Here is a 21527-nt window from a genome sequence, read left to right as displayed (position 1 = left end):
GGGCCCCGGCGGCCCGCGGCGGCCCCGGGGCTGGGGGGAGTCCAGCCCGGATATTGAGTGCAGCCATTGAGAAAAGCCAAACTCTTGTGTGTGCGCGTCTCGAATAGCCCCCAAGATGGCCGCCAATGTGGGATCGATGTTTCAATATTGGAAGCGATTTGATCTACGGCGACTCCAGGTTAGTGCGGGCAGCGCCGGCCGCGCGGCTGTGGGGAGCCCTGGGGCGCGCCCTGGGCGCGTTGGCTAGGTCCCTGGGCGGACGGGCGGGCGCCCCGGGGCGGCGGGCGGCGGCCGCCGGGGCTCGCCGGGGCTCGGCTGCCCGCTGCCCATCGATAGGTATTAGGAATTGATCTCGCCGCTGCTCTTTGTTCGGTTCAATCATCGATTAGCCGCCGCGACCATGGAGAAGCGCTAGTGAGCCCTCGGCCGGGGGAGCAAGCCGGCGGGTGAGCGGCCGGGCGAGGCGCAAGGAAGGTAGGGGCCGCGGCCCCGGGCAAGGGGCTGCAGGCGGGACCCCCGGCGGCCCCCCTTGCGCCGCACTTTGCGCGCCTCCCAACTTCGCGGCGCCCGAGGAGGCCGCGGAGCGCGCCCCTTGCCTGTCCGCACCGGGCTGGGGCTTGGGCGAGGGAGGGAGGGAGCTGGCGGGCAAGGGGAGGAGGTAGAGGAGGAGGAGGAGAGAGAGGAGGAGGCAGCCGGGGTTGACGAGGAGGCGGCTTCGCGCCCCGCCGCCCGCCGGCACCTCCGCTGCCGCTGCCCGCCTGGCTGCGCAGCCGGGACACGCAGCCATCCGGGGGCCGCCGCCGCCGCCCGAGTCACCGCCGCCGGACTGGCAGCCCGCGCCGGCAGACCCCTCCTCCTCGGGCCGGGGTCTCGGGGTTCGTCTTTGCTCCTTCCCTGTCTCCCTCTTCCACCCCCTTATCAAGTCTAGATGCAGACGGGCTGTGGAGATGGGCCCAGGCGCGCGCAAGTTTGCGCTCCTGCCTCCCGGGCGGTGGAGAGCCGGGAGCAGCACAGAGCAGGTGACTCCCGGCCCTCGGGCCCATGGGAACTTTTAAATGAGAGATTTCCTCGTTCTGTTCTGCCTTCTGCTTTTGCTCCCCGCAGATCCCCTCTTTTCTCCTCTGTCCAGTCTCTGCTTTTCTCCCTTTTTCTTTCCCCTCCTCTTTCCTCTTTCCCCTCCTCTTTCCTCTTTCCCCTTTCCCTCTCCTTCCCTAGGGTGACTCTTTCCCAAACCCCAGCACTTTCTCCCCACGCCCTTTTCGGGGAGTCATGTGTCTCCTCCAGATTTGGGGGTGTTCTCTGCTGAACCCCGAGGATCCAGAGTCTAGGAGATGGAATCTCAGAGAATGCGCTCTGGAGGCACAGCTGCGGCCTCTGTTCTTTCCGGGGGTGTCCAGGACGCTTCTGGCAAGACCCCCAAGCTGTGGAGTCTCGAAAAGTCGCAGCCGGTGCAGTGGGAATAAGGGGCGGGGAAATGGTGCGGATAACAGAGCGATTAGAGAATCCTGACTTGGCCGTGACATCCGCGGAAGATGCGAGAGCATCAGTCTGGAGATAAAAAGGGACCCACTTTTGAAAAAAAATTCGCCTGCAAATCTCGTTAAGTTTCTTATGATAAGTGGTTCCAGCACCCCCATTCCTCCACACCCTCTCCCTATTTGGCCTCTTCTCAGTCCTCCTCCTTCCTAACGCCCCACTCCAGGCTCGCCCCCTCCCCCCAAAGCCACTGAGCTAGGGAGAAAATCGGGGCACTCAGGCATGCAGTTAGTAACTGTCGAGTGCCTTGCAATTCCAGGTCCTCACTCGAATTGGGGCTACAGTTTGGTGGCCAGCTGAGACGAGCAGGGCTGTGAGCTGTGCTTGCTGGTTTAAATGATGCCAAAGTGGCCTTTCTGGAAGAGTGGGGAGGGGCGGTGGGAGCGAGAGAAAGAGTGAGAGAGAGTTGGGCAGCCACATTGGGCTTGGCACGAAGGCCAATGGTAATCGTATTCCCTGCTAATGTTTGTAAATGAGACCCGGGCACGGCTGGGGGACAGCGTCTTTATTTATGATTGATGTTCTGTAACATAAGGAATGACAAGAACGTGGCAGACTAGAGGAGAGGAACCAGAAGGGCTGGCGAAAGCCCTTTGCAGGGTCCTATTGTTATTCTGGGCTGGAGAAAATTTCCGCGGCGAGATTTACAGCGCTGGTATTTGCTCCCAGTCGGTGGAATGTCAGTTAACACAATTTTCATTAGATAACTCGTTTTCAGTCCGGGGGAGCTCAGGCTGCAGCGAGAGAGAGGCTGGAGCTGGGTGCTGAGGGGTGGGTGCGGCTCCCAGGGGACTGATTTCTGAGCTGGGGAGGGGTCTGAACCTCATGTTCTTCAGTCCTGCCCTCAGGGGTCTTTTGTGGAGCAGTGGAGGTCACCCAAATCTTCATTCATTCCAGCTGGACTCCCATTGATATGGGAACCCTTTGTTAGGGTTTTAGAAGATGCTGAGATGGAAAAGCAAATTTGAACTGGAAAGCATGAAAGTGGGGTGGATGGAGAGGTTTGTTCAGGTGATGGGGAAAGGGGACTAAAACCTCTCACAGGGTGTATATGGGGAGGGGGCTTGTTTATTAAGACAATGGCTGGTGTGTCTGGCACCAAAAAAGGAGAAGGCTCTCAGGGAAGGGGGGTGAGCTCATTTACATCGATATTAAGTGGAAGGGGTGTCCCTGGGGGAGTTTGAAAGGCTGCACACTTCTAGAGAGCAGAGAAATAAATGTGGCAGCCACAGCCACATGCAAACATTTAAGCCCTTATATCTGCCTGTTCCCCACCCCCATCCTGAACTCTTCAGTTGTTTCCCTGCCCAATAGGCTACACACTTCCCTCAACCCCCATAGTCTCACTGATGACATTTTTGTTGGAAAGGGATTATGAGCCTAAGCACTTTTGCCTGGGACCCTCTTGTACATAATGCTAATGACTCTGATGTTACACTTTTATTTTCATTTATCCTTCTCCCTGCTTTCCTCATAGAGGGAAGATAACCAGAAAGGGAAACTTCTGCCAGCTTGTTCTGAGACACAGGCAGGAGAGGCAAGTCCCCATCCCAGGACCCACTCATCCCACAGCTAAGCCTCTGGTGAGGAGGTGTGTGGCTTTAATTCCTGGTTGTTCAAGTTGAATGGCTTCTCATAGTCTGGTTCCTGAGCATTAAAGTGACTGAGGCAGCAAGGCAGTCCCATGTCCCCAGGCCACACCATGTTGCTGACGCCACACTGATCTTGGCAAGAAAGGTGACCTTGTGCCAGCCTGGCATACAGCCCTTCAGAAATACATATTTTTCAAAAATGGAAGTGGTCCAGCCCTTCCAGCACTGTCTCTAAACGCAGCAGGGCTGTCTTCCTAGGTTGGAAGTCAGTCAACAACCTTAATGACTTGCGGGCTAATGGCGAAGATGATCTGAGATGCAGTAGCCTATGCTGGTACCCCTGAAACTGCTTCCCTCTGTCTTTTTTCCTTTTTTGCCTCTGCTGCTAGTGGCTCAGGAAACGAGAAGAAATAAAATTTCATCCAAAGATAATGCTGGGCATATTTCATTTGGTTATAAGATTGCTTTATGGTGAACATTACTAATGCAGTATTTTTTTATGGCTTTTCTGTGTATAATCGTCGTAACCGGATTCATACCTTTATGATTTTCTTTTTCTGCTTAACTTTGCCACTTTTTAAAATGATGCTCTGGGTCTAGTCTCCCATGCTATCTTCTTTTCCCCATTGGAAGAGGGTTAATTAAGGTAAAAAGAGTTGAGGGCACCAAGTCCAAATGTGGGTGCTTGGTCTAAGTGCACATCTGTGTTTCTGGGGGAGGAAAGAACCTGACTGGCAGGACCATGAGGAAGAAACAAATTCAGCTTGGAGCATAAGCAACTGGAAAAAAGATCAACAGAACCAGCAAGAGAGGGTGGACTTTTCTAAGGAGTTTGGAGAAACTTCTGGGAAGGCTTGATCTCTTGGTGCAGGGGAACAAGATGGTGCTTGATGGAATGTTTTTCCCTGTTCAAAGTTTAGAAAAGAGCATGGATGTGATTAAAATATTATAACCTTATGATATTCTGAAGTGCATAAATTTTACATATCAGCCACAGAGAGTTTAGACATCCATTAGAGCCTCTGACAGCTTGACTTATCTAAATGTGCTATCATTTAACAATGTGTCAAAATTCCTCTTTCTATAGATGACAGCAGTAAATAAGCTATCAGCCCTGTTGGCGGAATCCTAACTTTGGAAACTTTGCTGTAATGGAATTGCTGTGGGGTGGGGAGCCTGAGCAGACAGGGCTTGGCGATGGGTTGGCTGTAGGGGAGGAGGTGGGGACAGGGAGTGGCTGGGGCACAAGGAGTGAAGGGAAATTTCTAGTAGCAGTTCTGTGAATAAGACAAATCGTCCAGACCCCTGGACTCTCTTGTAGGTCTGGCCAGTGGGTGACCCTATTCTACCTGCTTCTCCAAGTCCTTAGAACCCACACCCTGTGGGGCTTTTCTGCAGAAGGAGCTAGAAACAGGTGTTGAGAATTTATTTAAAGAACCCAGCAGTCTTTTCTGGGTATCCCAAAATTGTGGTTTCTCAACTCGACAGAAATTGCTTCCCAAAGATGGGCTCTGTTAGTGCCTGCTAGAAGAAAATGAGCAACATCTCATCCCTTGCTGGTTTTGCTCTTGGGGAGGTCTTGAAATTTCTTTTATTAATACCTGAATTCACTGTAGAAAATTGAGAAACCACAGATAAGGCAAAAGAAGCAAATAAGTGTCTCGGTGGGTTATTTCAGATGAGCATGGTGCTATTTTGACCAGAGGGAACAGCTTTTCTGATGGTGGTGGTGGTTTTTCTTTTTTTTCTTTCTTTTTCTTTCCTTTTTCTTTTTTTCATATATATTTTTTAACTCTCCTGTTAAAAAGAGGATTCTATCTTCGAACTTGACATTCTGTCGTGGTAACCTTTCTTCTAGCAGATGGGATTTTAAACGTGAGCACCTTGGCTGGTGCTAATTTGGTCCTGGGTGATGGTAGATGGGGCTGCCCAGAAACTGTGGTTTTCTGTACTGCTCTAAAGGGTTGAGTTTCTAGCAGCTTCCTGCTTATCTAATTCAGAGGCCAGGCCTAGCAGATGTTGAGGGTGGGAAGGGCATCAAAAGGGTGGCCTCTCTTTGTTCCTGGCCTTGAGATTCAGAGTCTGATCTTCTGTTTGATTTTTTTCCTTTGGGGGTATTCTTTATTTATGATGATGGCTTATATAAAAGCTATATAAAGGGTGTCAAGAGATGGTAGATGTGGTTGGCAGGGGAGAAGGAACCCCAAGAGCTATAGTCTTTGTGACCTCTAGCACCCCTGGGTGAATCATTCAACGTGCCAAGTCTCCCATTTTTCTAATTCATCAAATGGTTGGCCGTGCCCACTTTGTCTACTATACCAGCTTATTATAAAGGGAAGGATACTGAGATACTTTGTGGGCCACTTAAATATGTTGACTTCTAATGATGTTGGCTGTGGTTGTGGCGGTGGCAAGACTATTGGCCTTTTAAGCAATTTTTTTGAGATAAGAAATTATATCTAGGATGGAGTTAATTCGTTTCCAAACCTGAACAAGCCCTTCACAAAAATGGCTTGTAGTGCATTGTAGGATGTAGAAGTTATATTCCTATTATGCCTAGAATAAAATCCAAATTCCTTTGCCCTGAATGATCCTATGTGATCTGTCCCCTGTTAATACGCTGGCTTCCCCTCCAGCCACTTCCCCAGACACCCTGCTCCAGCCACAATGACCTGCTTTTTTCTTTTTGTTCCTCAGATTTGTCACACACATTCCTATCTCAGCGCCCTCGCAGTTGCAATTCCTTCTGTCTAAGAGTCTTTTCCTCCAGATCTTCCTGTGCCTAGTGTCTTCATTACATTCAGGCTCAGGCCAAATGTTATGACTGCTCATCCTGAAGAAGGCTAAAGATGCTTCCATGACTCTCCCCCTGTAATGTGCAAATGTGCTCCTATATCTCTAGGGATACTGCAGTGTTTGATTTCAGAACCTTCTCAGGATGTGGTATCTCTCTCTATATTCTAGGTCTACCTAGATGTAGCAGATTTTTTTTTTTTTTTTTGTAAAGAGCCAGATAATTATATGTTTTAGGTTTTGTAGGCCATTTATTTTCCATTGCAACCCTTCCACTCTGCCACTGTAGCATGAAAGGAACCATAGACAATAAGAATGAATTGATATTGCTGTGTTCCAATAAAACTTTATTTACACAAACAGGTAGGGGGCTGGATTTGACCTGAGAGGTATAGCTTGCCAACCCTACATGATGACTATCATATTGGTTATGGATGGCCAAAGTTTTATCTTTTCAGTTAAGAGTATTAAGGTAGATCAAACTCATTCCAGAATGTTGTTCTTTATCCTTTTGCTCAAGTGGGGAAGCATAAAGAGCCCGGACAGTGAGGTGCTCCTGCCTGGCTTCAAATCTTGGTTCCATCCTTTACCAGCTGTGTGACCTTGAATGCTTCACTTAACCTCTCTGAGCCTTACTTTCCTCATCTTTAAATGAAACTAATAATAGTATCCCCTTTCTAGATTATTCAATAAGAGCAAACCACTTTGAATATGAATGTGCTTAGCACAGTGTGAGGCACACAGTTACTGCTCTCTAAGTGCCTTCTTATTTTTAGAGCATGGAAAGGGAAGAGAAGACCAGATAAACAGCAGCTGCTAGAACTTGCTGGCCTCACAAGCTATTTTAGAGATTTCTGGGCAAGTTTTCTCTTCTCTCTGAAACCCCCCATTGGGGGTTTACTATATTGGTGTATTACTAATATTATATGTAATATCTTACATTTTTGGAGCTGTGACCACAGGAATTACAGTCTGGGAGTGAAGTCTAGTCCAGGGATTAATGGAATAATTAAAAACACTTTTGTACCAATTGTCAGCATTTAAAACACAGAAGAATTTAAGATTTCCAGTGTCCCTTACAAGTCAGTAGCTCTGGCTGCACTGGGTGATCCCTTGGAGATGGAGAATGGAGACCTGGAAAGGCATTCCAAGCAGAGGGAACCTCCAGTGCAAAGGCCTTGGGTCAAGCTTCTGCAATGGATCATGGCAGCTGTAGGGGTCCCATGGAGGGTCCTAATTCTCTGTGGCTTTCAAGGCCACTGGCTGCCCTCTCCAAGTGTCAAGTGTCAGAAGAGCTTTCATTTCCAGAAAAAATGAAAGGAAAGGCTCTGGACCAGTCTCATGAAGATATGTGATTAGGAGGCTACAGAGCCTGCTGTCTCTGCTTCTCCCCAGGAGCTCAGTCATCCCCAAAAGTGGTCTTGTGGCTGCACCATCAGACTCCTCTCACCCTGCTACTACCCCCAGCTTCTGTCATCCTTCGGCTGAGCCAAATGAAACAGCAGTTCCAGGATACACATTTGTCATTAGAAAGAAAGAAAAAAAAATCAATCCTTTGGCCTCTTTAGCCTGAGCTGGTCGTCTGCCCAGAGACGCCTGGAGCCCAACAGTGCTTAAGACTCCGTGAGCCGCCGTCGCTCAAACTGGACAGGGTAAATGGCTCCCCGGGAACCATTATGGTCGATTGACTTATCCAGCTGACGGCATGGCATGTGGGTGCTGCTGATGGGAGACCACAGGGGTCACCAAGGCTGCTGGTTGACAGCAGATTTACCCAAGTGAGGTGGTCGCTCAGAGGCTGCACTGCTGGGGAAACATCCTGGGCACTTGTTGTCTATCAGGTGCATCCATGGGTGAGGGAATCCGAGGGGGTGTGGTGTGGGCTACAGAATCAAGCCCTGAATCTCTCACCCCCAAAGATCCTTAATGTGGACTCTGGATCTAGACAGCCTGGGTTCAAGTCCCAGCTCTTCCACTTTCTAACTGTATGACCTTGGATAAATCACTTAACCTCTCTGAGACTCAGTTTTCTCATATGTAAAATGGGGATAATAGTAGTAGCCACCTCCTTAAGAATCAGGGGGATTAATTGAGTTAATGCATGTGAAGTGCTCAGATCCATACCCAGCACGTAGAAACACTATAGAATGTTAAAATTAATAATAATTGCGATTAGCCTTCACTCCAGAACTGTATATTTACCTCTCATGGTGGAATTAATCATTATCATTATTAATTATACAAATGTGGCAAAGGAATTGCCTGGGTCTGGGCTTCAGGGGAGGCTTCCTGGAAGAAGTGACCCTTCAGCAGAGATCTCAAAGACAAGGTCAGGGAAAAGCATCCTGGAGAAGGGAATAACATGTCCTAAGACCCTGAGGTAGGTGGAAGAATTGTTATATAAGTTGCTGAAGGAAGCAGTGAGGCTGGAGTGCGATTCAGGGCAGACTGTCAGCCTCCCCAGTCCTCACTCTGACCTCCTGCCAGCTGGAAGTAAGGCGGGAGGGTAAACTGACACCACATGCCTGGCTCCCAGGGAAGACTGTCTCAACAGGCACTTTGTAAACTGTCAAACACTGCAAAAGCCTTGGGTATTGCTTTTATTTTTAACAAGTTATTTGGTCCACTTGTTGATCTATTGGAAAATGTCTTTTTCTTCATTCTCATTTCCATGTGTGATTTGTGTAGGGCAGCCAGGACTCAAATTCCAGCTTTGCTCCTTCCTGGCTGCATGGCCTTGGGCAAATTATTTTCCCTTTCTGAGGCCTGGTCTTCTTGTCTGGAAGATGGGTGTGATATTACACCTGCTGATGGTGGCCTTGAGGATGCATCTTGCAGAGCTCTGGCTTCAAGGGAGTGATTGTCCCCAGGTACTGTGCTTACATCCACCCTACAGCTGGCCCAGCTGGGGACTGAGCACAGCAGGGATTCTGGAGCAGACTCTTACCTGGGACACTTGGGACTCCTATGCCAGCTCCATGGCAATCTAGGAGCTCCCATCAACCAACCTACCTCCTTTCCTCCCTCCCTTCCTTGTTCATGCTGGCTCCCTCTGGCAGATACACATCTTTTTGTCATATAATCCCACCTTTGACCTGATTTTCAGAGGACCATACTGTCCAGCAGGAGTGATGAAGTGGGATTGGAACACTCAGCCAAGGTCCCTGTCATGGCTTGATACACGGGAGCTGTCACTCCCAGCATGTCCTCTTCCTGTTGCCTATCTACTTGGCTGATTGGTCCCCCTCCCTGTGTGACCTCCGCCTATTTTCTCCCCCTCATCCCCTGCATTCTCCCCTGGCCTCCTCACTGTTTGTTAAACACATCAAGTGTGTTCCAGGCTTAGGGTTTTTGCACTTACTGTTCCCTCTTGCTAGGACACTTCCCAGATGTCTCCCTCCTGCAGTTGGTTCAGTCCTCTGCTTAACTGTCACCTCTTTGGAGAGGTCCTTCCTGACCTCTCTCCAAAACAGCTCTCCTCATCTCCCTCTGCTTTACCTGATGTGATCATGCATCTTTATCTGTTCATTAGTTTATTGTTCTCTTCCCTCTCTGGGGAGGGCAGGGATATAATAAGAGCTCCATCTTATATTTGAGTGATAGAGTGGTTGGATGCCACAGGAAGGGTAAGGTAATGGCAGTGGCCCCTCAGCTCCACCCATCATTGGCTCTTGAAAGTCACTCACCCCACACCTGGGAATCAGGCACCCGCCTCAGGCCTATGGTGAATGAGAGTTTATCTTTAGCTCCGTCAGTCTCACTTTAGGGTGACCCCAATTCCAGCCTGGGAGGTGGCTCCCATCCTAATTAATAAATCCATTAATTAATTGCCGGCATGCTGTGGGCCATTAGTGATGGTTTGGTAGCCTTAGTCACAGAGAGCTCATAGCAGGTTCCTGCAGCCTGTGGGTTGGCTGTTATGGGGGACACAAGACAGCCAGTTATTATCTTCAGACCCGGATGACATTTTCCTGGGGCTCACCTGACCAGCCCAGCAGGCATCACACAGTGGGCCTCTGGACAGTGATCCCAGAGGTGAGGGGCTTCCTTGTCACTATCTCTAGGAACTCCCTGTTTATAAATAGAATTTAAATCCCATCTTTCCTGCCATGGCCAGTCCTCCGTTTCTCTGTCTTAAGTGGTTCCCTGGTTTGTCAAGATAGATCATTCACTCTTTTTTTTTTTTTTTTTTCTTTTCTGAGACAGAGTCTTACTCTGTCATCCTGGCTAGATGCTGTGGCATCATAGCTCATAGTGACCTCAAACTTCTGGCCTCAAGTGATCCTCCTGACTGGGCCTCCCAGAGTGCTTGGATTACTGGTGAGACCCACCCACACTTGGCCCATTTGCTCATTTAAAGAACACTGTTCAGCCTCTGCTATGTGTCAGATGCTGCATGAGGTATGAGGAATGTAGCAGTGACCGAAACAGACCAAATCCCAGCCTCAGAAAGCTAAGATTTCATAGTCTTGTGGAGGTACTTTTCTTCAGCAGAAGTACTTTTCTTCAAGGATTGTAAGAAGAAAAAAGCAACAGTTCAATATAGACTCTTGGCCTAGGGCACATTCCTAAATGGTGACTGTTTTAAATTATTATATCTTTTTTAACAGCTATGATTATTATCATTAAAATGTGAGGACAGCAGTTGCCTTGGAGCAGCACCTGAAATGATAGGAGCATGGGCTTGGAGAAGTCAGACCTCACTTTGGACCCTGGTCTTGCTGCTTCCTACGTGTGAGGCCTTGGGTAGGAAAACTCACTAGATTTTTCTAAGCCTCAATTTCCTGATCTGTAAAATGGGAATTAAATACAGCCCTACTTCATAGGTACATTGTAAGGATTCAGTGTGGTGAAACATGGAATGCCCTCCACACAAAGTTGGAACATGATCCCATGATCACCCCAGTAAACAAGAGTGGCTATTATTATGTTTGTTATTATTGTCATTGTTATTGTTTGTTATTCTCCTCTAGGGCCTCACTGGTCAGCTCAGAGATGCCCAAGTCTGTGTAGAGACTGGAGATTCATTTGCAGCCCTGGCTACTCAAGTGTCAGATGAGAGGAGCCAGGTGTAAGGACCCTAGCTGTACCCCACAAGTATAGGAGTCTAAACCAGGACCATCTTTAGCAAGAGTGTTCCAACCTGGTCCCCCCAGAGCCAATAGCCAGCTGCTCCTCACACAGAAGCACGAGACAGGGGGTCAGGCCTCTCCAAGTGCTACTTGGATCTTAGCAAGGCTGGACCTGGCTTCCTCAGGCTTGGAAAGCTCAGAGGAAAGCTCTCGGAGAGTCCCGCACAGGCCTGGGATTTCTTTAACAAATCCCTCTTGCACTTTGTTTAAATTGCAAGTCAGACAACGTTCAAAGCCCTTTACAAAATTATCTTGTTGAAATTTCTCAACAACTCTATGAAGGGAACAGTATTTCTAACCCCATTTTACACCTGGGCAGACTGAGGCCAAAAGGGTCATTCCAAAGTCAGCAAGCAGCAGAACCTGGAGACTCAAATCCAAGGTCCAGGTCTGTTGGCCACTGCTCTGGACCCACTAGTGGCCAGAGGTGCCCCTCCCAGGGTAGATGTTTGCTCATTGTCCCTTGTCCAGGGGTTCCCCCATCTGCAATCACTATGCTTATATTTTTCCCTTTATTTTCTTTTTCAAAAACCTTTAAAAATACCTCACCAGTGTCAACTCTTGGAAATGAACCTGGGCCCAAAAGCCTGAGAGGCATGGGGGAAGGTGAGTTTTTTGAATAAAGTGAGAAAGATTCCGGTCTCCCAGCCTGGAAAATGAGCCCCACCCGGCCATCCATCCCTGTCCTGCCTGCTGGGTCCTGGAGCAGAGTGGCACCCCTGTCGTTGGGCCTGCGTTCCGCAAGATGGAATTCTCGGCCTGGGCTGATAATAAGCAGGTATTGATTGCTGCTGTGGTCATTATCAAGATTTATTTAGTCAATATGGCCTCCCTGGTCAATAAATCGTGTCGTTGATAAAGAAAGAAGGAGATAGACTTGTAGCCTTTATTAAAAAAGTTTTTTAGGTTTTTTTGTTCTTTTTTAATAGCAAAGCTCAGTCCCACTTTCCATGGCTGCATCAGCCACACTCTATGTTTTGTATTTGTCTTTATAAGCTCTTTCCTTTCATGGCAGAGCTTTCTTTCTTAACTCTGGTTTCAGGGGGCAAAGAGTTAGGGCCAGGGCTGGGTCTGGGGTAATGATTCTTAGGCCACATTCTTTGGTTTAATCCTCACAACAAACAACTCTTTGGGGTGGCATGAGTGCTACCCCATTTTGCAGATGAAGAGACTGAGGCCTAGAGATCTCCCCAGGGTTCCCATTCACTTGCCCAAGGTTACATAAGACTCAATCTCTAACAGTCTGGTCAGAGTTTTTGCTCTGAATCAGACATTTATCCAGCAAATAGTAACTATTTATCAAGCATGTGCCATGGGCTCAGCATAGTGCCAGGTGCTGAAAGTGGAAGGGCAAACTAAACAAATAAATGTGTAATTACAGAAATGAAAAAAATGGCCAGAGTGCTGAGATCCAGCTGGAGGGGAGCCTGTTATTCAGGGTGGTTATAGAGGGGTCACACTGAGTAGGTGGCATGAAGGTTGTGAGACCTGGACCATGTGAAGGAGTGAATGGGATAGAGTCCAGGAAGAAGAGAGTTCATAGCTGCAGGAAGAGCTTGTGCAAAGGCCCTGGGGTGGGAATCTACTTAGCATGTCAAGGAACTGAAGATAGGCCAGTATGGCTGGGGCAGGGATGAGGTCAGAGTAGTACGTAGGTCCCTATTATGCAGGCCCTTGTAGACCACAGTGGTAGCAATTAAGCCCAGATCCAGTTGGATTCTGTTCTTAGTGAAGTAGGAGGTATTGAGGGTCTAAAGTGGGGAGAAACAGGATCCAGTTTATGATTGGGTCACACTATAGTTCAGTCTGATAGGGAATATTGAAAGAAGAGGGAACATTAGGAAAAGAGGTCAAAGAGAGTTTTTGTGACAAATTGGACATTATTATCTCTGCGCAGAGGGGTCCAAGTGGTAGCAAGTCTTTGGGCACACAAGTATTTTGAAGATGAGCATTATTTGGTATGGGGTTTGAGAGGTTGCCATGGGGACATCTCCTTTGGCCACCAGCTAGGTGATAGCTGTGCTTCCTCAGGAAGAGCACTGCTGGTTCCCTGTATGTGGTCATCTGGGTTGGGTTATCTTCTGAGATGAACCCTTTGCCCACTGATCTCTGTGGGCCTGGTTTCCAGTGTGTTCCCAGGTGCCATATGTTAGGAAGGGCCATGAAGAGATGAGCTGACCAAGGTGGGGTGGTTATAGAACCCAGGCTGCGTATGAATGTTCTGTCCCAGAGAGCCATGTCCTGGCCCTGGTATATGATGGTGTTGTTGGATGTAAGAGGGGTTGGATGTCTACCTGGGAGTTGCAGGGGATGAGGGAATGATTTAAGGCATGTTTTTCACCCTTCAGTTTTCTTTAATCTTAGAGCACTTAACAGATTGGAAGTCTAGAAGGGAGTGGGAGATTACCTGCCTACTATCCACTACTCACTCATCTACTATTCACCTGACACTCTCTTTCTATTCATTCATAAATCATCTCTCTCATCTACTCAATACTTTGTCCAGCTGTACTTACCCATTTCTACTGATCTTAACCATCCATCTGTCCATCTATCCATTCATCCATCCATGAATTCATTATCTGTCCATCCATCTATGAATTCATCATCCATCCATCTACCCATGAATTCACCTGTCCATCCATCTATCCATTCATCCACTTAGCTACCCAGCAACCTTCTCGCCCACCTTTCTGCATACCCATCCACCCAATAAAAATTAACTTCCTCCATCCGTGCATCTATACAACATCTACTCAGCCAACACCAGAATGCAAAGATGGAGAGGGAGCAGTCCTTGTTCTTAAGGATTTTACAAACTGGTGAAGGAATCAGCAGTAGAGAAATAACCCAGTGTCATCAGCAAAGCAATCAAAGGCTGTATACAGAGTTGTGGGGGGTCAAGGGAGGTGACAGCCACTGGTCCCACAGGCCTATGGAGGTTGGTGAAGGCTGTTGGGGAGGGCACTAACCATGGGATGTATAGTTCTTCACTCCTCCTTCCAGTCAGGATCTATTGATATTCTCCTTTTACCTAGGCAGTGGTTGGGTGGTCTCAGAGGGCAGCCTTCCTCCAAGGAGACACCATAGGAACCATGGTCACCAAACTTCTGGACAAAGAAAGGACCAAGCTCTGTCTTATAGCAGATTGGAATCCAGCAAGGTCCTTGAGGGAGATTTTTTGGGTAAGGGGTGTGTCTATGATCAAAGAGGTAGACAAGGTTGGTCACTGGGCCTGCTACTGGGCTGGAGCTCCCTGGTTTCACCATTCAGTGCAGATAACTTCTGAGTGATGATCAGAGCCTGTCAGAAGTGGTCCCACCTGTGCTGCTGGTCTGCTTCTGGTTCTGCAGAGAAGGAAACTGAGGTACTGGGTATATGAAGAGAGGTAGGGCAAAGAAACTCTTCGTTGCTCAGCCACACATCTGGCTCATACTCTATCTCCATTTCTATGTCCACCACTCACATTCTAGCCCACTCCACCCACCACTCTTCTGTAGAGCCACCTTTTGGCCCTCCTGACACTGCATTCTCTTCATTTTCCTCTTACCTCTTATCATCCCTTCTGTTTCTTTTCAGACCCATCCTCCCCCAGTTGGCCCTCTGAGGTCCATCTCTTCTCTCCCTGTGCCCTCTTATGTGACTTCATCTGCATTTACATCTGCCTTCCAGCTCTTTGTTTTCTGCTTCTGGGCTCCAGACCTATCTAGACAATAGCCTTCTTGACATTTTTTTTTTTTTTTAAAGCCACTTTATTGACTTTTCTTGCATGTGTGTCTCAAAGACATCTCCAGCTAAAGACATCCAAAACCTAACTCTCCTCTCCTGGTTACCATCTTAGGGATGGCTCCACCCAGGTGTTCTGGACAGAAACCTGGGAGTTTCCCTGATTGCCTCCCCCTCCTGCATGCCCCTCACATCCAACCCTGATGTGAGGGTTGGCCAAATTTACTAACATCAGTAAATCCTGAGGATTTTGTCTCCTAGGGATCTCCTACACACCATCCCCTACCTCCATCTCCACCATTGGCACTTAGACCCATGCCCCCATCACCTCTTCCCTGAACTTTGGCGTTCTAGTTTGCCTTCTTGTACTGACTTTGGGCTCTTCTACTCTGTTGACACACAGCAGTCAGGGAAAATATTAAAAACTCTTTAAGATCCATTTTTTGGGAGATGGGGGGATGAAGAAAAGTTGGCTAATGGTTACAAACATACAGTTAAATAGAAGGAATAAATTATAATATTCAGTAGCAGGGTAATATAACCATAGTTAACAATGATATATTATACATTTTAAGGAGAGAGGACCTGAAATGTTTCCAACATAGAAATGATAAATACTTAGAGTGAGAGATACCTTAAATATCCTGACTTGATTATTACACATTCTGTGCATGCAGTAAAATATCGTATGTACCCCCAGTATATGTACAAACAGCATATATCAACTTTTACAAAAGTAAATCTGGAAAAAAAAAGAAATAAAAAAAAAGAAAAAAACATTTCCAATGGCTCTCTATGGCCTTTGAAGAAGAGACCTCAAAATGACCTTCCAGGTTCAGCGTGGATTGGTCACTACCCCCTGTTCTCAGTTTATACTGTTGTTAAAATTTTCTGGGTTTCCAAGTTTTTTGGCTAATCTTCTGTCTACCAGTTCTATCCATTATTGAAAGTGGGAATTTACATCTCCAAATATTATTGTTGAATTTTCTATTTGTACCTTCATTTCTGTCAGCTTTTGCATCATGTATTTTGGTACTCTGTTTTTAGGTGCGTATATGTTTATAGTTGTTCTATCTTCCTGATGGGCCTACCTTTTTATTATTATCAAATGTTTCTCTTTTTCTAGTAATGAGTTTTTGCTTTAATGTCTATTTTGTCTGATTTTCTATAGTAACTCCCATTTTCTTATGGTTGCTCTTTGTATTTATATATCTTTTTTCATTCCTTTACTTTCCATCTATTAGTGTCTTTGAATCTAAGGCGTATCTCTCTTAGATAACACTTAGTTGGATCATGTGTTTTTAATCCAGTCTAAAAACTTATGCTCTTTTGTTGGATTGTTTAATCCATTCATATTTAACATATATGATATTTTATTGATACAGTAGGATTTATGTCTGCCATTTTGCTTTTATTTTATATATATATATCATGTCCTTTTTGTTCCTCTGTCCCTCCCTTACTGCTTTCTTTTGCATTGAGTGAGTATTTTCTAATGCAGGATTTTAAATTTTTAATGATATTTTTTAAACTGTATTTTTGAGTTTTTTCTTAGTGGTTTGCTCTAGGGTTTACCATATATATCTTAACTTAGAATAAGGTTCAGATTTGTATTAGCTTAATTCTAGCCCTTTGGTTTTTTTTTTTAATTGGCACATTATAATTGTACATATGCCTGCTGTTCTTGATCTTGAGCCATATTCCCTGTGCCCTCCATGTTCCAACCATGTGTCTCCATTCAGTTTCTCGGGCACTGCACCTCCCTGTGCATGACCTGCACCCCGTCTGTGACACTATTTCCATGCTTTCTCTCATCAACTCCTCCTTGACCCTTGGAGCTTGGGCAATGCCATTTCCTTGGGGCAGCCACCCTGCTCTACCTCATATGCCTCCATGAGGTGCCCTCATCTCTATAGTACTTAACACAGTGAGTATCAAACATATCTCAGTGGATTACTTATTAACACCTGCTTCCCTCTGTGGACTCTTACTACCACAGAGCAGCTTGTCTCCAGAACTGAGCAGCAGAGGCCAGAACACATAGTAGGCCCTAAAAAAAAAAAAAATCAAATGAACAAAGAATAAATAGGGATGGACATGAATGTAGCATGACTGTATTTGTGTATTTATGCATGTTACATCTGCATCTTTGTGTATGCATATTTTTGAGTGGGTTTATGGGTCTTTGCACATTTATGTGTCTGTATCCTTGTGTGTGTGTGTATCTTAGTATGTGTTTGTAGGGGTATGTGTCTGAGTGGCTTTGTGACTGTGCCTTTCTGTGTGTCTTTGCTTGGGTGCCTGTGTCTGTAATCACCCATGCATGAGTATCTGGGTGTATATGTGTTAGTGTATGTCTTCGTTCATGTGTGCACCTTAGTGTGTGTGTGTGTGTGTGTGTGTGTGTGTGTGCTCTCGTACTCCCAGGTAGAATACATTCAACATCTCCTTACCATGCAATTATATTTTGACTAGTTTGGTGTACATTTAATGATTTCCTCAAAGCTAAAAATACCCCCCTGAGAATTGATCTCACTGCAATGGAGGTGACATGGGAGAATGCAGGGCCAGTGGCGGGTGCTGCCTTCTCAGGATTGGCTGCCATACCTGCCGCAGCTCCCTCAGCCTCAGCTTGATCCTTTCAAGGGGAAAATCCTGAGTGGATAGATTGGTGCAGGGCAGAGTAAGGCTTCTGCCAGAGACAGACTGTTCATGCTCTTGCCAGCTGCATGAGGCAAGCCGAGGACTGTGCCTCTCCATGCCTTAATTTTCTCATCTCTGAAATAGGGGAGCAAAAATAGTCACTTCATAGGTTCTCTGTGTGGAGGAAATGAGACAATCCCTGTGAAGGGCCCAGCATCATGCCTGGCACATGCCTGATGCTCCATGAATGTTATTTGTCATCTGCTTTCATACTTGTCACTCATTAGTGCAATGGGAAGCGATGATTTCAGGCTATAGCATGGAGGGAAACAACTAGGAAACTCTCTTGCTTCAACGTTGCCCTTTCCCAGTGGCTTCTCTGAGTCCATTCAAGGACTGCCACCTGCTCTAGTGGGAGCAACATACTAAGCCACTCATGCCCAGGGACGTTCAGATGGTATCCACATTCCCCAGCAGAGATGGGATTTAGCTCCCAAGAGTTTCTGGCTTTAGGATATCAACCAGCTGCTTCCATAGATTAGCCTTATCCCTCTGTCTCACTATCCCTACCCCTACATCCTTATTGTCCCCCAACTGCCATATACCTTATATAGCTTTTGCAGTTGTTGGTCCCATTGCCTGGAACACTGTTATTTGTAGGTCTGAGCTTTCTTTCACTGACTCTGCACTGGAATGGGCCCCTTCTCTGCCTACCACTTGGACATCCTGGCCTGGGATGCTTTTTACACTACCCGGTGATTCCCCAGTTCCTTATTGATCTCCCCTATCAGGTGGTGAGCTCATTACCCTCCATGGAAGGTGCAGAACTTGATATAGTGTTTGACAAATGCTAAGTGCCTGGTAGCGAGATCAGAGGTCACATTTTAAAAACTCAGATTTCTGGCTTTTTCTTCAGTAAGAGAGTTGGCATCCCTGGGGCCTATATCTCACATGGGGCTGGATTATGGGGGCATGGGTTTTCCTGTTTTGCACAGCACCCACTTTGCTGAGCCCACCTTCTGTGGCCCCTGTAGACATGTGAGTTAGCAACCTCATTCCAGGCGTCAGCTAGGCTAACTCTGTGACTGACATAGACGTGATTCTGCCATCTTTAGCCTCAATATAGCCATTACAGAAAATGGACATTATAGGACCTTTCAGGGGTGAAGGAGTGCTGAAGATTTAAAAGAAAATTTTGTTTAATTTTAATTAATAGATATGCTAGGAATAACTCTTAAGTGTTTCCTAAATACCATCATTTAAATGATCAATTACTATAATTCTATGGTGTAGGCAGTGTTCATATCCCCATTTTGCAGAGGAGAAAGCTGAGGCACAGAGAGGTTAAGTGACTGACTTGTCCAAGACCACACAGCAGAGACAGGCAGTCTGATTCTGGAGTCTGTGTTCACAGGCTCTCCTGCCCCTTGCTATTCCTGATACTACCCAAGGCAGAGACTGTGTATAGTTGGGATATATGCTCTGTTTCTGTGCATGCTCAGTTTCCTCCTTTTTTCCCCAGAAGCTACTGTATGTGCAGGTTTGCCTCATAAAGGTCTTAAGTGATAGTGGGTGGCTTTTTGAGGACAGTACAGCCTAGCAGGAGTGAGGCCTGGGCCAGAATATCTGGGAGTGGGCACTAACTAGCAGTGAGGACATCAGGGCCCCAAGGGCCATAGTTGGAACTAGTTGCCATAGCAGGAATGTTGGGAGGGGCCAGGCCTATTTACTGCCCCTTATGTCCTGGGGTAGCTGGACCTGGGGCCCCTCAGGCCAGAAACCAGAAGCCTCTCTGAGCCAGCCCTGTCCCTCAGAGGATATCTTCTTCAGCCCCTGCAAGCGTAGGGGTTGGTCCCATGGCCCGTGGCCTACTTTGTGAAATACATCTCTGGAAAAAAATTATTCTCTGAGCAGAGCAGAGCATCTTGGCATCTCGTGGTAGGTGAGGCCTGTGGAGGCCTTCTGCCTCCCTGGAGGAGGGAGGAGAGAAACCTAGACCCAGCTCCTGCTTCCTGCATGGCTGCTGAGGTGAGAGGTCCTGAGGAAGGCAGCCCCTCAGCCCTCAGCACTGAGCTGGTCTGGCTGCCTTAGCACCCCCATGATCCCTGTTTCCTGTACCAAGATGGCACCTTCAGCAGGGTGGGGCTGCTGCCCAGCAGGTAAGTGGACTGGACCAGAGTATAATTTGTTTCTGTGGGATGTATTGATGAGCTGCCCTAATTAAGCACCCTGCTAATGAGAATCAAACCACCTTGCCGGGAGTCAGGCAGATCTGAGCCTAGCTCTGCCGTGAACCTGCTATGGTCCTGGGCAGGCCACTCAGCTGCATTGAGGGTCTCAGCTTTGTCTTCCTTAATATGGGGTTTCCTGCTTTCTTTCCCCTCCACTGCTAGGTCATGTGTGTGGTTTGCTGTGCCCTTCCTGCTGCCACATGTGATAGGCCCCTGGAGGACTCCAGGGCTCTTGAGATCTGAGGCAAAAGGTGGAAGCTAATTATGGGTTTCTTTGGGAGGAGTTCTTGTCAGTGGCAGTCAATCCACCTGTTTTTCACGTGGGGCCTCCTGCACCGGTCTATGAGGAAAGGGTGATGCTAAAGATGAAGATGGTTCTTAAAATGTGTGACTGTGGGTGCCTGTGTAAATGTGGCCATCATTTGTGTTGGTTCACAGATCACCCCAAACTTAGTGGGGTGACACAACTATTTTATACTCACAGACTCTGTGAGCCCAGGATGAGGATAGAGCTTAATTGAGTGAGCCTATCTCCACTTTGTGATAGCTGGGGCTTCAGCTGGGAAGATTCAAAGTTTGGGGGTCACTTGACAACTCATACATCTTGGTGGTTGATGTGGGCTGTCAGCTAGAACCTCAGCTACCTGGGGGAGCACCAATATATGGCATCTCTCTCTGGTCTCTCTGTGTGGGCTCTGTTGAGCTTCCTCACAGGATGGCAGCTGGGTCTTGAGCGGGTGAGATAGAGATGAAAGTATTTTCATGTTCTAGCCTTGGAAGTTGCTAACATCACTTCCACCTGTTCTCCTGGTTGAGGTAGTAATAAAGGTTGGACTGGGTTCAGATGGAGAGGCTGCAAATTTCAGTAGTCAGTGAAAGGAGAGTCAAGGTCACCTTGCAAGAACCCTGAGTGGTGAGAGATATTGGCAGACATCTTTGGAAAAGACAGTCTGCTACAGTTAGGGTGGTGGTGATGATTCAGGTGATTCAAGGCCAATTGTACAGGCTGTGAAGGGAGCAAGTGTGACAGGAAGTGGCTGAGCAGGGGAGTAGGTGTGACAGGAGGTTGTGTGGGGTAAGTGGTGAGGCAAGAAGTGGGTGAGTAGGGAGCATTGACAGGAAGTTTGCATGAGGAGACTATGACAGAGATAGCTGTTTAAGGGGAATGCGTGTGACAGGAAGTGGCCAAACAAGAGTGGGTGGGACGAGGTGGTATAGGGGGAGTGACTGTGACAGGAATGGCCAAGCCAGAGTGTGACAAGAGAGCATGTAAGGGCAGTGAGTGTGACAGACAGGGCTATGTGAGGGGAGTGGGTATGACAGGAAGTGGCCAAATAGGGAGTGAGTGTGACAGGAGATTGAATGAGGGGAGTAGGTGAGCCTGGAGCGTGTTACAGGAGGTTGTGTGGGAGGAGGGAGTGTGACAGAGATGGCTGTATGAGGGTAGTGAGTGTGACAGGAGGTTGTATGGGGGGAGTGAGTGTGACAGGAGGTTGTGTGTGGGGGGTGAGTATGACAGGAGGGTGTGGGGGGGGGAGTGAGTGTGACAGGAGATTGAATAGGGGAGTAGGTGAGCCTGGAGCGTGTTACAGGAGGATGTGTGGGAGGAGGGAGTGTGACAGAGATGGCTGTATGAGGGTAGTGAGTGTGACAGGAGGTTGTGTGTGGGGAGTGTGACAGGAGGTTGTATGGGGGGAGTGAGTGTGACAGGAGGTTGTGTGGGGGGGTGAGTGTGACAGGAGGGTGTGGGGGGGGAGTGAGTGTGACAGGAGATTGAATAGGGGAGTAGGTGAGCCTGGAGCGTGTTACAGGAGGTTGTGTGGGAGGAGGGAGTGTGACAGAGATGGCTGTATGAGGGTAGTGAGTGTGACAGG

This window comes from Otolemur garnettii, unplaced genomic scaffold (genome assembly GCF_000181295.1).
Source record: "Otolemur garnettii isolate 467f Iridium unplaced genomic scaffold, OtoGar3 scaffold00099, whole genome shotgun sequence".
NCBI classification, from domain to species: Eukaryota; Metazoa; Chordata; class Mammalia; order Primates; family Galagidae; genus Otolemur; species Otolemur garnettii.
Note: the sequence above shows the minus strand (reverse complement) of the source record.